We start from the raw sequence: 10,578 nt of genomic DNA on the forward strand, positions 1-10,578 counted from the left end.
TTTAAATGGGATGCTCATATTCTTCCTAAAACAAGCCAATCAGATTTCTTTCCCTTTTTATGTGGCATTGTCAAGGTTATATTACTCATATGCAAATATCCATTTCACATTATAAATAAGGAGAGAAGACATGGGCTTCTTCATTATACTAATTTATTCTTGTGAATGTGCTTTGATGAGCAATGAAAAACACAAAATACAAGTTTCCCTTACCGACACGGTGGTTGTCCAACACGGGCGGCAGAAACCAAATTTGTGTCTGCTAAAAGATTAGGAAGCATTATTAATGAACTGATGAGCCACCAGCCCAGCACGGTGTGTATGCGGAGGTCAGAGAACACCGTTCAGAGGGCTTTTCCTTCTTTCCACACTGGATTCCACAGACTGAACTCAGGTCCCTGGAGAGAGTCTCACTTTGTATCCCTGCACGGCCTGGAACTCCCTTTGTAGATTTGACACTTTATAGATCCACTTCCTTTGCTAGTAATGGAATTAAAGCCTAGTGCCCCCAAAGCTGTCCCTCTGGCTTCATTTTTGGCTTTCTGGGACTGCTGCATAAAGGCAAAAACCTATTGGTTCGGCTGAAAGTAAGTTCATGTATTGAACTCCAACTTTTGTTAAATCTAGCTGTACTTTATGTAAAAGGTAAAAAATATGCTAATAAAAGTGAACTTTCCCACCCCCATCCCCTTGCTTTTCTCCTCCTCCTGGAGGGACTGAAGTATTTTACAGGAAACAAAAGTGTCTGAGAAGAACAGAGCCCTTCCCTCTGGGGACTTCAGTGCTGTCCTCTGGGCTTTTTGTTTCCAGAAAGACCTCTGACAGAGCCTGTCTCTGCTAGAACCCCAGGCTAGACAAGCTGACTAAGAGAGAGGCACAGCATTCAGGACAGGAAATAGTATTGAAATGTTGAGAGGACATGTTTTCCTCATGGAACACACTGTGTCAATAATCTGGTACCTTAATGATCACAGATATTAAAGAAAAACTGAAATGTTAAAAGAAAATGAAGAAAGTGGTAAAACAGAATGGAAATCCATTTCCCTTCTATTTGGAAGTGGGTACACTTTTTATTACCAACACCTGTTTTGCTTTGTTTTCTTAACCAAAAAATCAAACAGTTATATTTTCCTCACAAACACAGTATAGGGGAAAGTGCAATTAAAAGAAAGGAAAAAAAAAGAGAAACCATATGTTAGTTTTATTTATTTACATTATTTTTTTTTCCTAATTTGGAACCTAGGGCCTCAAATTTACTGGGCAAGAACTGAAGTAAATGTTATTTTAAACTCAACATGGTTTTCTTTAAATGACTAATTATGGAAAGCTTTCAGATCATTTAAGGAAAACTAGTCTTCAGTATTAGCACCATGGGGTTTGGAGAGGAAGGGCTTACATTGCAAAAATTGGTTCCCTGGAGCTACAGAGATGACTGAGCAGTTAAGAGTGAGTACTGGAGTCTATGGGCCAAGTTTTATTCTTAGCACTGACTCTCACAAACACTTGTAACTCTAGCACTGCAGTACAATACTATCTTCTGGTCTCCACAGGGTCCTTCACCCAAGTGCACATATTCTTACACAGACACATGCTTAATTAGAAATGAATTAAAAAAAAAAAAAAGGTCAGGCAAGGTAGCACATGTTTTTAATCCTAGCACTCTGGAGGTAGAATAAGGTGGATCTCGGTGAGTTCAAGGCCAGCTTGGTCTACAAAGTGAATTCCAAGCCAGTCAGGGCTACATAGTGTGACCAAACAAAAAACAAACAAACAAAAACCTGAAAAGATAAAGAGGTTCTAGCCAAAAATAAAGTCCATTTCATTCTTTCACTAAATTTGGGGCAAGGGGCGCTTGGGATAAAAGAGAAGCTTTACTAGCAAAATAATTTTTTTTTCCTTCAGAGTAAAGGATTACAATGTTGCCTTTTTTTCTTTCGTTTCTTTTTCTAAGTTCATGTCAGATGGTCATTTGCCCACATCATAATGGAGTCTGTTGGAATCACACGTCACACAACGGCGTGAGCACCTATTCATCACACCTACGAGCCTCTCATTATGGCATTTTTTATACATCCTTGTAATTTTACCTTTGCTCTCATTCCTTCCCCTTCCCCACGGCCATGGCCCTCTCTGGGTCCCTTGCACCTCATCCTCCCCGTTTCCCTTCCTTCCCTTAAATAAGCCCCTATTCTGCTTTCTCACACACCTTTCCTGAATTCCTGGTATGAAGGAGAAACTGGGCTAAGTGCCGTGGAAGGAAGAAAACGGTGCACAGTGGAATGCGTACTGTTTGCCTCACAGGACCCACCATGCGGTCAATAAGAGGGAAGACACAGGTAAATGACAGACAGTGCTCCCAGTGGAGACAAAATGGATGTCAGGGGCAGAAGGAAAGAACTGTGAGCTCTGCTTGATAACTGAAACAAAATAGAAACCAGAATTATAAAATTTATATAAATTAACATGTATAACATTAGCATTCATTTATGTATCGGGGCACAGGACATGTGTACATGTGGAGGTCACAGGACAACTGTCGAAGTCAGTTCCCCCCTTGTACTGTGAGGTTCCTGGGGGTGGAACTCAGGTCATTAGACTCAGGGGCAAGCAGTTTTATCTGCTGGGTCATCTCTCATCAGCTGTAAGACAAAAGAAATGTTAAACACGTGTTTAATTTTTCAGTAAAGTTTATACAATTAGCTATCTTTAGCAATAGAAACCTATTCATTGGGCTGGAAGGTGGAGACACACAACTTTAATCCCAGCACTCCAAAGGGAGAGGGAGACAGATCTCTGAGTTCCAGGCCAGTCTGGTCTACAGAGCAAGTTCTACAACAGCAAGGCCTACACAGAGAAAGAGGAAGGAAAGAAAGAAAGAAAGAAAGAAAGAAAGAAAGAAAGAAAGAAAGAAAGAAAGAAAGAAAGAGGAAGGAGGAAACAAAGAGGGGGAGGAAGCTAGCTCTTCAGAAGGCTGTACTAGAAATAAGCTCATCTATAGTGACCTATAGTGTATATAAGCATGTTTTAGTTTTGACCCCAAGTGTGGGATGTGAAACAGACCTCTGTGAGGGTGTGTGGTGTTTGTCCTCTAGAAACAGACTTATGAGAGGACACGTGGTATTTCTCTACCAGAAGAGGAATTGCTTCTTGTAGGAGCATGGTCTTTACCAGCTGGTATGAACTCTGAGAGGATATATATATATCAATCATCTGGCTGTTCATTCACTCCCCTTCAAGATGCTTCTAGAAACACACACTCTCGAGAACCCTTTGAGGTTCCAGGTTCTGTCTACTGCTCTGGATTCTAATTGCTGTGGTTGTGGTCACCTTTGCAGAATTGCTAGTTTGCTGTTTAACGGGTCTGCTGGAATCCTGAAAGTGAAGAATGAAATCATTTTAAGGAACTGAGCCTAAAAAGGTCTACTTCTCCTGATCACGTTAACCTCTTTTCTCTCCTATCTATGGTAGGTGGGTTGGAATTCAGCAAGGGTGACTGCAACCACAGCAGCAGGAATCTGGAGCAGCAGCCATGGCTGTTGGGAAGGGGAAGGAACCCAGAACTTCGATGTGTTCTCTGCAGTGTTCCTCTCCAGGAGTGTCTCAAAGCGGAGTGATGAACAGCCAAATGATAGGAAGCGATGCCAAAGCCAAAAAGCCAAGCCTCTGGTTTTGGGCTCATATATCTCCTCTCAGAGTCCGTAGCACCAGTGTGTTTATCATTTGGCAAAGACCATGCCTCAGAAAGAGGCTGTTCAGCTTCTAGTAGATAGACACCATGTGTTCTCTCACAAGTCTGTTTCCAGTGGACAAACACCACACACCGTTACACAAGTCTGTTTTACATCCCACACTTGGGATCAAAACACAAACGTGGTTACATCTGCTACAGTGACCTGCAATGTGATGCTTCTTAGGCACACCTGTAGTGTTAGCTCTTAGGGAGGTGAAGGCAAGAGAACACTCTGATTCTGCCACACAATAAGATCCTGAAGGAAGAAGAATGGGAAGGAAAAGTTGTGTTTGCCTTGTAGAGACATCAAATGTATTTATAACAAGAAAATTAATAATATGCATCTTGGCTATAGGCAATGTACTTTCTTACACCAGTTCATGAACAAAAGGCCAACCTGGACTACATAGCAATGTTAGTGCTTAGAGGACTGAGGAACATCTCCACCTCAGCATTCTAAGGAGAACCTTTGACCTTTTAGGGTCCTCGACTCAAGCAAAGCCAGGGTGTATAGTTTCAACACACACACACACACACACACACACACAGAGAGAGAGAGAGAGAGAGAGAATTTCAGGACTAGTCTGCATGAAGCAGAGCTGTGGTTTTATTTAATATAGAAAGAAAGCTTCTCAAGAGAAGAATAGAAGCACAGGAGGCCACAGGCTTGGGTTTCTCAGAGCTGCAGCTTGTTGCCAAACATTTTACCATGGATTTTAAACCACAAGCTGGAAGCAGACTCTAAGGCAGTGGTGCTCAACATTTCTAATACTGCGACCCTCTAATACAGTTCCTCCTGTTGTAGTGACTCACAACCATAAACTAATTTCCATTGCTACTTCATAATTGTAATTTTGCTACTGTTCTGAATCATGATGTAACTCTTTGTAGAGTTTTGCCAAAAGGGTCATGACCCACAGGTTGAGAAGGTCATGCTCTAAGAAGACCCTGATAATGTGTTTTTCTTCTCTATGTCTGTAGACCCCTAGAATTTGGGAGACAAAGGAAGGATTATGAGTTTGAAGCTAGCCTGGGTTACATAATGAGACCCCATCTTAAAAAGCAATATAGCAAAATGCCACATAAACATTAGCAGGAAAACGCCCTCAATTTCCAGTCTCTTCAGACAGTGTGGAAGATTCACCCTTCCAGAACTGGACTTCTGTGTTAGTCCCCTTTTACTGGTGTGATTTGAGAAGCCCCAGGGTGGTCACATGACTGAGCAACCCCAGGCCTTTCTTCTTCCCGAGCTCAGGTTTGTACTGCAAGTGGGTAGTGTATCCTGCTGTGAGTAGTGCTATGGGCTCCTTTTTCTCTTCCTTCTTTTTCTTATTATTTCTTTCTTTATTTTGTTTTGTCTGTTGGTTTTTGTTGTTGTTGTTGTTGTTTTGTTTTTTAGACAGTCATGATAAAGCAGGATAGACAGAATCAGGTTAAATCATGGGAGGAGAACGATGCTCTTCATCCCCGAGTCTGGTGGAAGCTATTTCACCAGCTGAGAAGCAAGAATTTCAATATAATTAATTGCTTAAGGCCTTGCTTCTATCTCAGATGAAAACCTCACCAAAAACAAAACAAAAACAAAAACAAAAACCAACCCTGTGCAATGCCAACGTCAGTGGCTTCTAGTTTTACATTATCAAACTATAATGCTGAGGCACTTCTGCAGCCACCCTATAATCTCATTTATTAAAAAAGGTTAGAAAATAAAGAGTAAAGGTTTCTTAGCAGCCTTTAAGATATAACCCATAAACCATCAATCAAAACAGTATATATAGTTTTAACGTCAAGGCATTTAATCGTACCCTCCCTTGAAGAGTCCATACTCACACTTGGTAGGTCTTATTCTTTCCCTGTGCATCTCCATCTTAACCCCTGTGCTTTGCCTTCAACCCCTGCAACCCATGTGACAGAAGGAGAGAACTGACTGCCACAGGTTGTCCTGTAACCTCCATGCACTCACGATGGCATCTACAGGTGTTTCTCTCTCTTTTTCTCTCTCTCCAACAAATGTGCAGGCATGCTTTTTACTTTTCATTTCTCTTTCACTTCATTCACCATTAACCATAATAAAGCTGATGTTGTTATCAATATTTCATAAATAAGAAGTAGCTATGACAGGGCCGGGCGTGGTGGCACATGCCTTTATTCCAGCACTCGGGAGGCAGAGGCAGGCGGATCGATGTGAGTTCAAGGCCAGTCTGGTCTACACAGCAAGTCCAAGACAGCTAAGGCTAAATGGAGAAACCTTGTCTCAAAAAAAAATAAAATAAAAGAAGAAGAAGAAGAGGAGGAGGAGGAGGAGGAGGAGGAGGAGGAGGAAGAAGAAGAAGAAGAAGAAGAAGAAGAGGAAGAAGAAGAAGAGGAAGAAGAAGAAGAAGAAGAAGAAGAAGAAGAAGAAGAAGAAGAAGAAGAAGAAGAAGAAGAAGAAGAAGTAACTGTGACAAACTGGACCTGGTGGTACGTGCCAATAATCCTTCACTCAGGAGGTGAAATCAGGAGAATCAGAGGTCTAAAGTCATCCTAAGCTACATAGCAAGGTTCAGGCCTGGCAATCGGAACCGATTAGGCTCAGCCAGCCACTCTTCCTCAGCACACCCAATGAAGAGCTGAGCAGTGAGAAAGGCGGAGCAGCCACGTTGGACAGAATAGATTAAGGACTGACCCAGGTCTGTCTTCAGGGCACCGATAGGAACTTTTTTCTTCTTCAGTTATTTTTAAGACAGGGTCTCTCTACGTAGCCCTGGCTATCCAGGAACTACTTTGTAGACTCAGAGATAGGCCTGCCTCTGCTTCTGCCAGGATTAAAGGTATGTATGGGTCACTACACCTAGCAGGAGCTTTTGGGTTACACTGAAGGCAAGAGGTAAGTATAATTAAATAGTCCTGGTCCAGGTGTGGTCCCACTGGTCAGTGCCTCAGCTGTCTTCTGGGTGGTCCAAAGTGGTCCTTATAGATTGAGAGAACAAAGTGGTCCTCAGGAGATGAATATGTCTGCTAGGGGATTGGCACGACCATGCATAATTGCCATCATGGGGATGGGCATCCTTCCCATGAGGGTTTTCTCTGTTTGGGATCCAAGATAGCTACAGATTTAGAAAGATGCCTTATCTCTGTCCCTTCTGCCTCAAAGGTGGATGGAATGTGTAAGACAAGCACTCCCTGAGTAGTTAACGGAATCATTTGAAACGTTAAGCAGATGACCGGACATAAAAAGAGACAGACACAAAATAGAGGCAGAGATCAGGCTTTCATAAAGCTTTGTGTTGTTCTGTGGGTCCAAGACAGCAGCCCATGCTTTTAGCAAAAGTAACTTTCATTAAGTGACTGCCACGTCTGCAGGAGCTGCCGTCCTCAAGGCCTCAGTGGAAGGCTTGCAGTGGCTGATGCTAGCCCATGGGCAGGTCAGCTGACTGCTTGGAGAGGCCTTTTCACAAGGAAGCCAGAACAATAGGAAGGTGTCAAGTCACCCTCTTCTCCAACAGTTTACTTATCTGTAGAAAAATAAGCATTAGAAGATGCTTCCAATAAGAATAGTAAGATTGGGACTGGAGAGATGGCGCAGCAGTTAAGAATACACAACACGGGGCTGGAGAGATGCCTGCTCTAACAAAGATCCTGAGTCCAATTCCCAGCAACCACATGGTGGCTCACAACCATCTATAATGAGATCTCGTACCCTCTTCTGGTGTGCATGCAACCAAAACACTGTGTATTTAATAAATAAATATATCTTTTTTTTAAAAAAGGAATACACAACAGTTCTTGCAGAGTTTGGCTCATAGCGCCCATATCAAGTAGCTCACCTGCCTCTAACGCCATCTGCAGGGGAATCAGATGCCTCCTTGGAGATGCCATACCTGCATCATAGCCACATACAGGCAGGCAAACATAAACATAATTTAAAATACTAATAATTAATCTTAATAAATAGTAGCAATATTGATTTTGAATGCTTAATGTTTTGTAGAAATCTCAACACCTGCTTAGCATCCTAGGGAAGATTGGTCCATGTAATTTGTCTCAGGATGAGTGTCTGCAGTCCTATCAGAAAATGTAGGACAGAGGAGGCCGGAGATTCACCCACCTATTTCTGTGTTTTTCATTTTGCTGTTTTTTTTTTCATCCTAAAATACTAAGTATAACTAGGTACCACATTTGCAGATGCCATATTTTGAGTCATGACAGAAGCAAGTGGTACAAAGGCAAAGAAACTGAGCTTTGCCCAGAAATATGGGTGAATCCAGACTTTCTCTAAATGGGCCTTTTATAACTAGCCCAGACACAAAGCTCCAGCATGTCTGAGGTTATCCAGGGTATCTGGACCTAGTACTATCAAACAAACTGCTCTATAACATAGACCATCGATGAAGCCAATAAAGTAGATGTGGCCCCAAAACAGAATTGTCAGCTAATGGAATTTCTCCACTAGAGACCTTCAAGGTATTACTACCAGGTATAGAACAGAAAGTCAGCCAATGGAGTCCCATTAGGGCCCTTCCTGCTCCTTTGTCCATAATTTCCCTGTGTCAAGGGGAAGTTAGACTAGGTAAGAGAAAGACAGGAAAAGCCTCGCCTTCACATGGCATAGCCAGAAAGACAACAGTATGATGTCTAACATATGGGAAGCCACTGAATTAAACATGCCAAAATGGAAAAGAATACAATGTAAGCACTTAAAGGCTAACTTCTCTGCAAAAATGAGACAAAAGTTATTGATGTATCAGAACCAGGAAATAAAAACTAAAATGTAGCTTTCTACTTAAAAAAAAAAAAAAAGTAAAGATGCAAAACCACGATCATCACACGCTTCAGAATCTTGGGGAACTCAATGAAAATTAATAAGTTAATTAATAAGCTTCTTCTTAGGTTTTAACAAGGAGTCAGGCAGCTGCACTACACACACAGCATAGACTCTGTGGTGGTTTGAGTGAGAATGACCCTCTATAGGTTCATATGTTTTAGTACTTGGGTCCTAGTTTGTGGAACAATTTGGAAAGTATGAAGAGGTGTGGCATTGTTGGAAGAGGTGTGTCACTGGAGGTAGGCTTTGGGGTTTCAAAAAGCCATGCCGTTCTCCTTTGGCTCTCTGCTTTGGGCTTGTGAATCAAGATGTGAGCTCCCAGCGACTGCTCCAGGGCTATAATTACTGCCTGCTGCCGTGATCCCGACCATGATGGTCATGGAACCTATTCCTTTAGAACCATGAACTCCAAATTAAACAGTCATGGGGTATGTATTATCAAAGCAATAGGAGAGGAAACAAGACAGACCCCCCTATAGCATACATTGTAACTGAAGCCAATTCTCTGGGGCTGGTAGATCTGACTTTCTTGGTATCACAAACATATTTTTTTAAATCCTCCTTGTGGGACTCTGCCAGATAAAGTTGAAGTCTGACTCCTCCAGACAGCCATTTTGTGCTTGGTCAATGAAGACAGACTCCCTTTCTTAGCAGGGTTCTCACACCATCTGATCTGGTAACCCCACATTTTGTAAGGAGTGCCACCTAGTCCTAAAGAAAAATACAGGCCCCATACTTTCCTGATAAGGAACTTTAACAGGCACAGGGAGTGCCTGAAAGTACCCCACCCTGTGCTGAGCAGATCCTAGCCTCCAGCAAATGACCCTTAATTGTACCTAGGAGTCATCCCCTCACACAGGATAATTAAGTACTGTTTTCTCCTTCTTGTGATAGGGCCCCTGCTACTGCGTGTAAATGAGCTACTGTACCACTGTATGTAAATTAAGTATCCTGGCACCCTTAGTCTTATCGAATCAGATATAGTCACCCTCAAAACCCCTCTCTACTGCCCAAGGTTTATAAATAAAGGCTGGCTAGCTTGGCAGGGATAGGGGTGGGGAGGAGTGCATGCATGGGTCATGCTCATGTTTGGGCTCCAGCTCGGGGTCATGCTTTCTTGCTCCCCATTCCTCCACCATGACCATCCGAGACTCCATTTATTTGGGGCAGGGCGGGAGGATGTTGGGGAGGAACCGCAGCTGCCAGGTGGTCAGGCAGCAATGGCGGATTTGCCTTTGCAGCCTCTGTGGCCTGCTCAAGCACTGCCAATAGCTCAGTGTTGGCATCCCCCCAATTCCAAGAAGCACCACAGGGCCTGCATCTCACCCTGCCTACCAGCGGGGTTTGGTTATCTGCCTGGTTTCTCTGCTGTGCTTGGCACAGAGGCTCAAACACTTGTGGGGCTCCTGAGTCTCCACTGCCTTTTGAGAGTTGCAGTCTCATTCTAAAATGAGCTAATTGTAACACCTGGTATGGAACTGAATTTCTATTTCCTCTGGAGAGGCTGGGAACCTGGCTCAGTGCCCAGGCCACAAGCCTCACCCCTGAGCACTCTAATCTGCCCCTCAGAAAGAACCAGCACCTTGGGACCTTTGATCTCAAAACCCATCTGTTCTTGTCTGGAAGCAAGCAGCACGTGGACTGACCTGCCACACGTGGGGCCCAGGCCTGCCGCCAGATGCAGAAAACACCTCTTAGCCAGGCATGGTAGCACTTAGGAGGAAGAGGCACGTGGATCTCTATGAGTTCAAAGCTAGCTTGATCTACACAATGAGTCCCAGGCCACCAAGGATTATGTAATAATGGGATCTTAAAAAAAAAAAAAAAAAAAAAAACCTCACAAAACAAACAAAAGCAAAAAACAAAACAAAGCAAAAACTTATATATATATATGTATATATATATATATATATATATATATATATATATATATATATATACATACATACATATATGTGTGTGTATATATTTGAGGATATTAGCAGCTCTAGTTGGCAACATGAACCTGGAAGAGTGAGGCCTAAAAACAAATCGGACTAAAGTC

This window comes from Acomys minous (assembly GCF_964271855.1).
Source record: "Acomys minous genome assembly, chromosome: 19".
NCBI classification, from domain to species: domain Eukaryota; kingdom Metazoa; phylum Chordata; class Mammalia; order Rodentia; family Muridae; genus Acomys; species Acomys minous.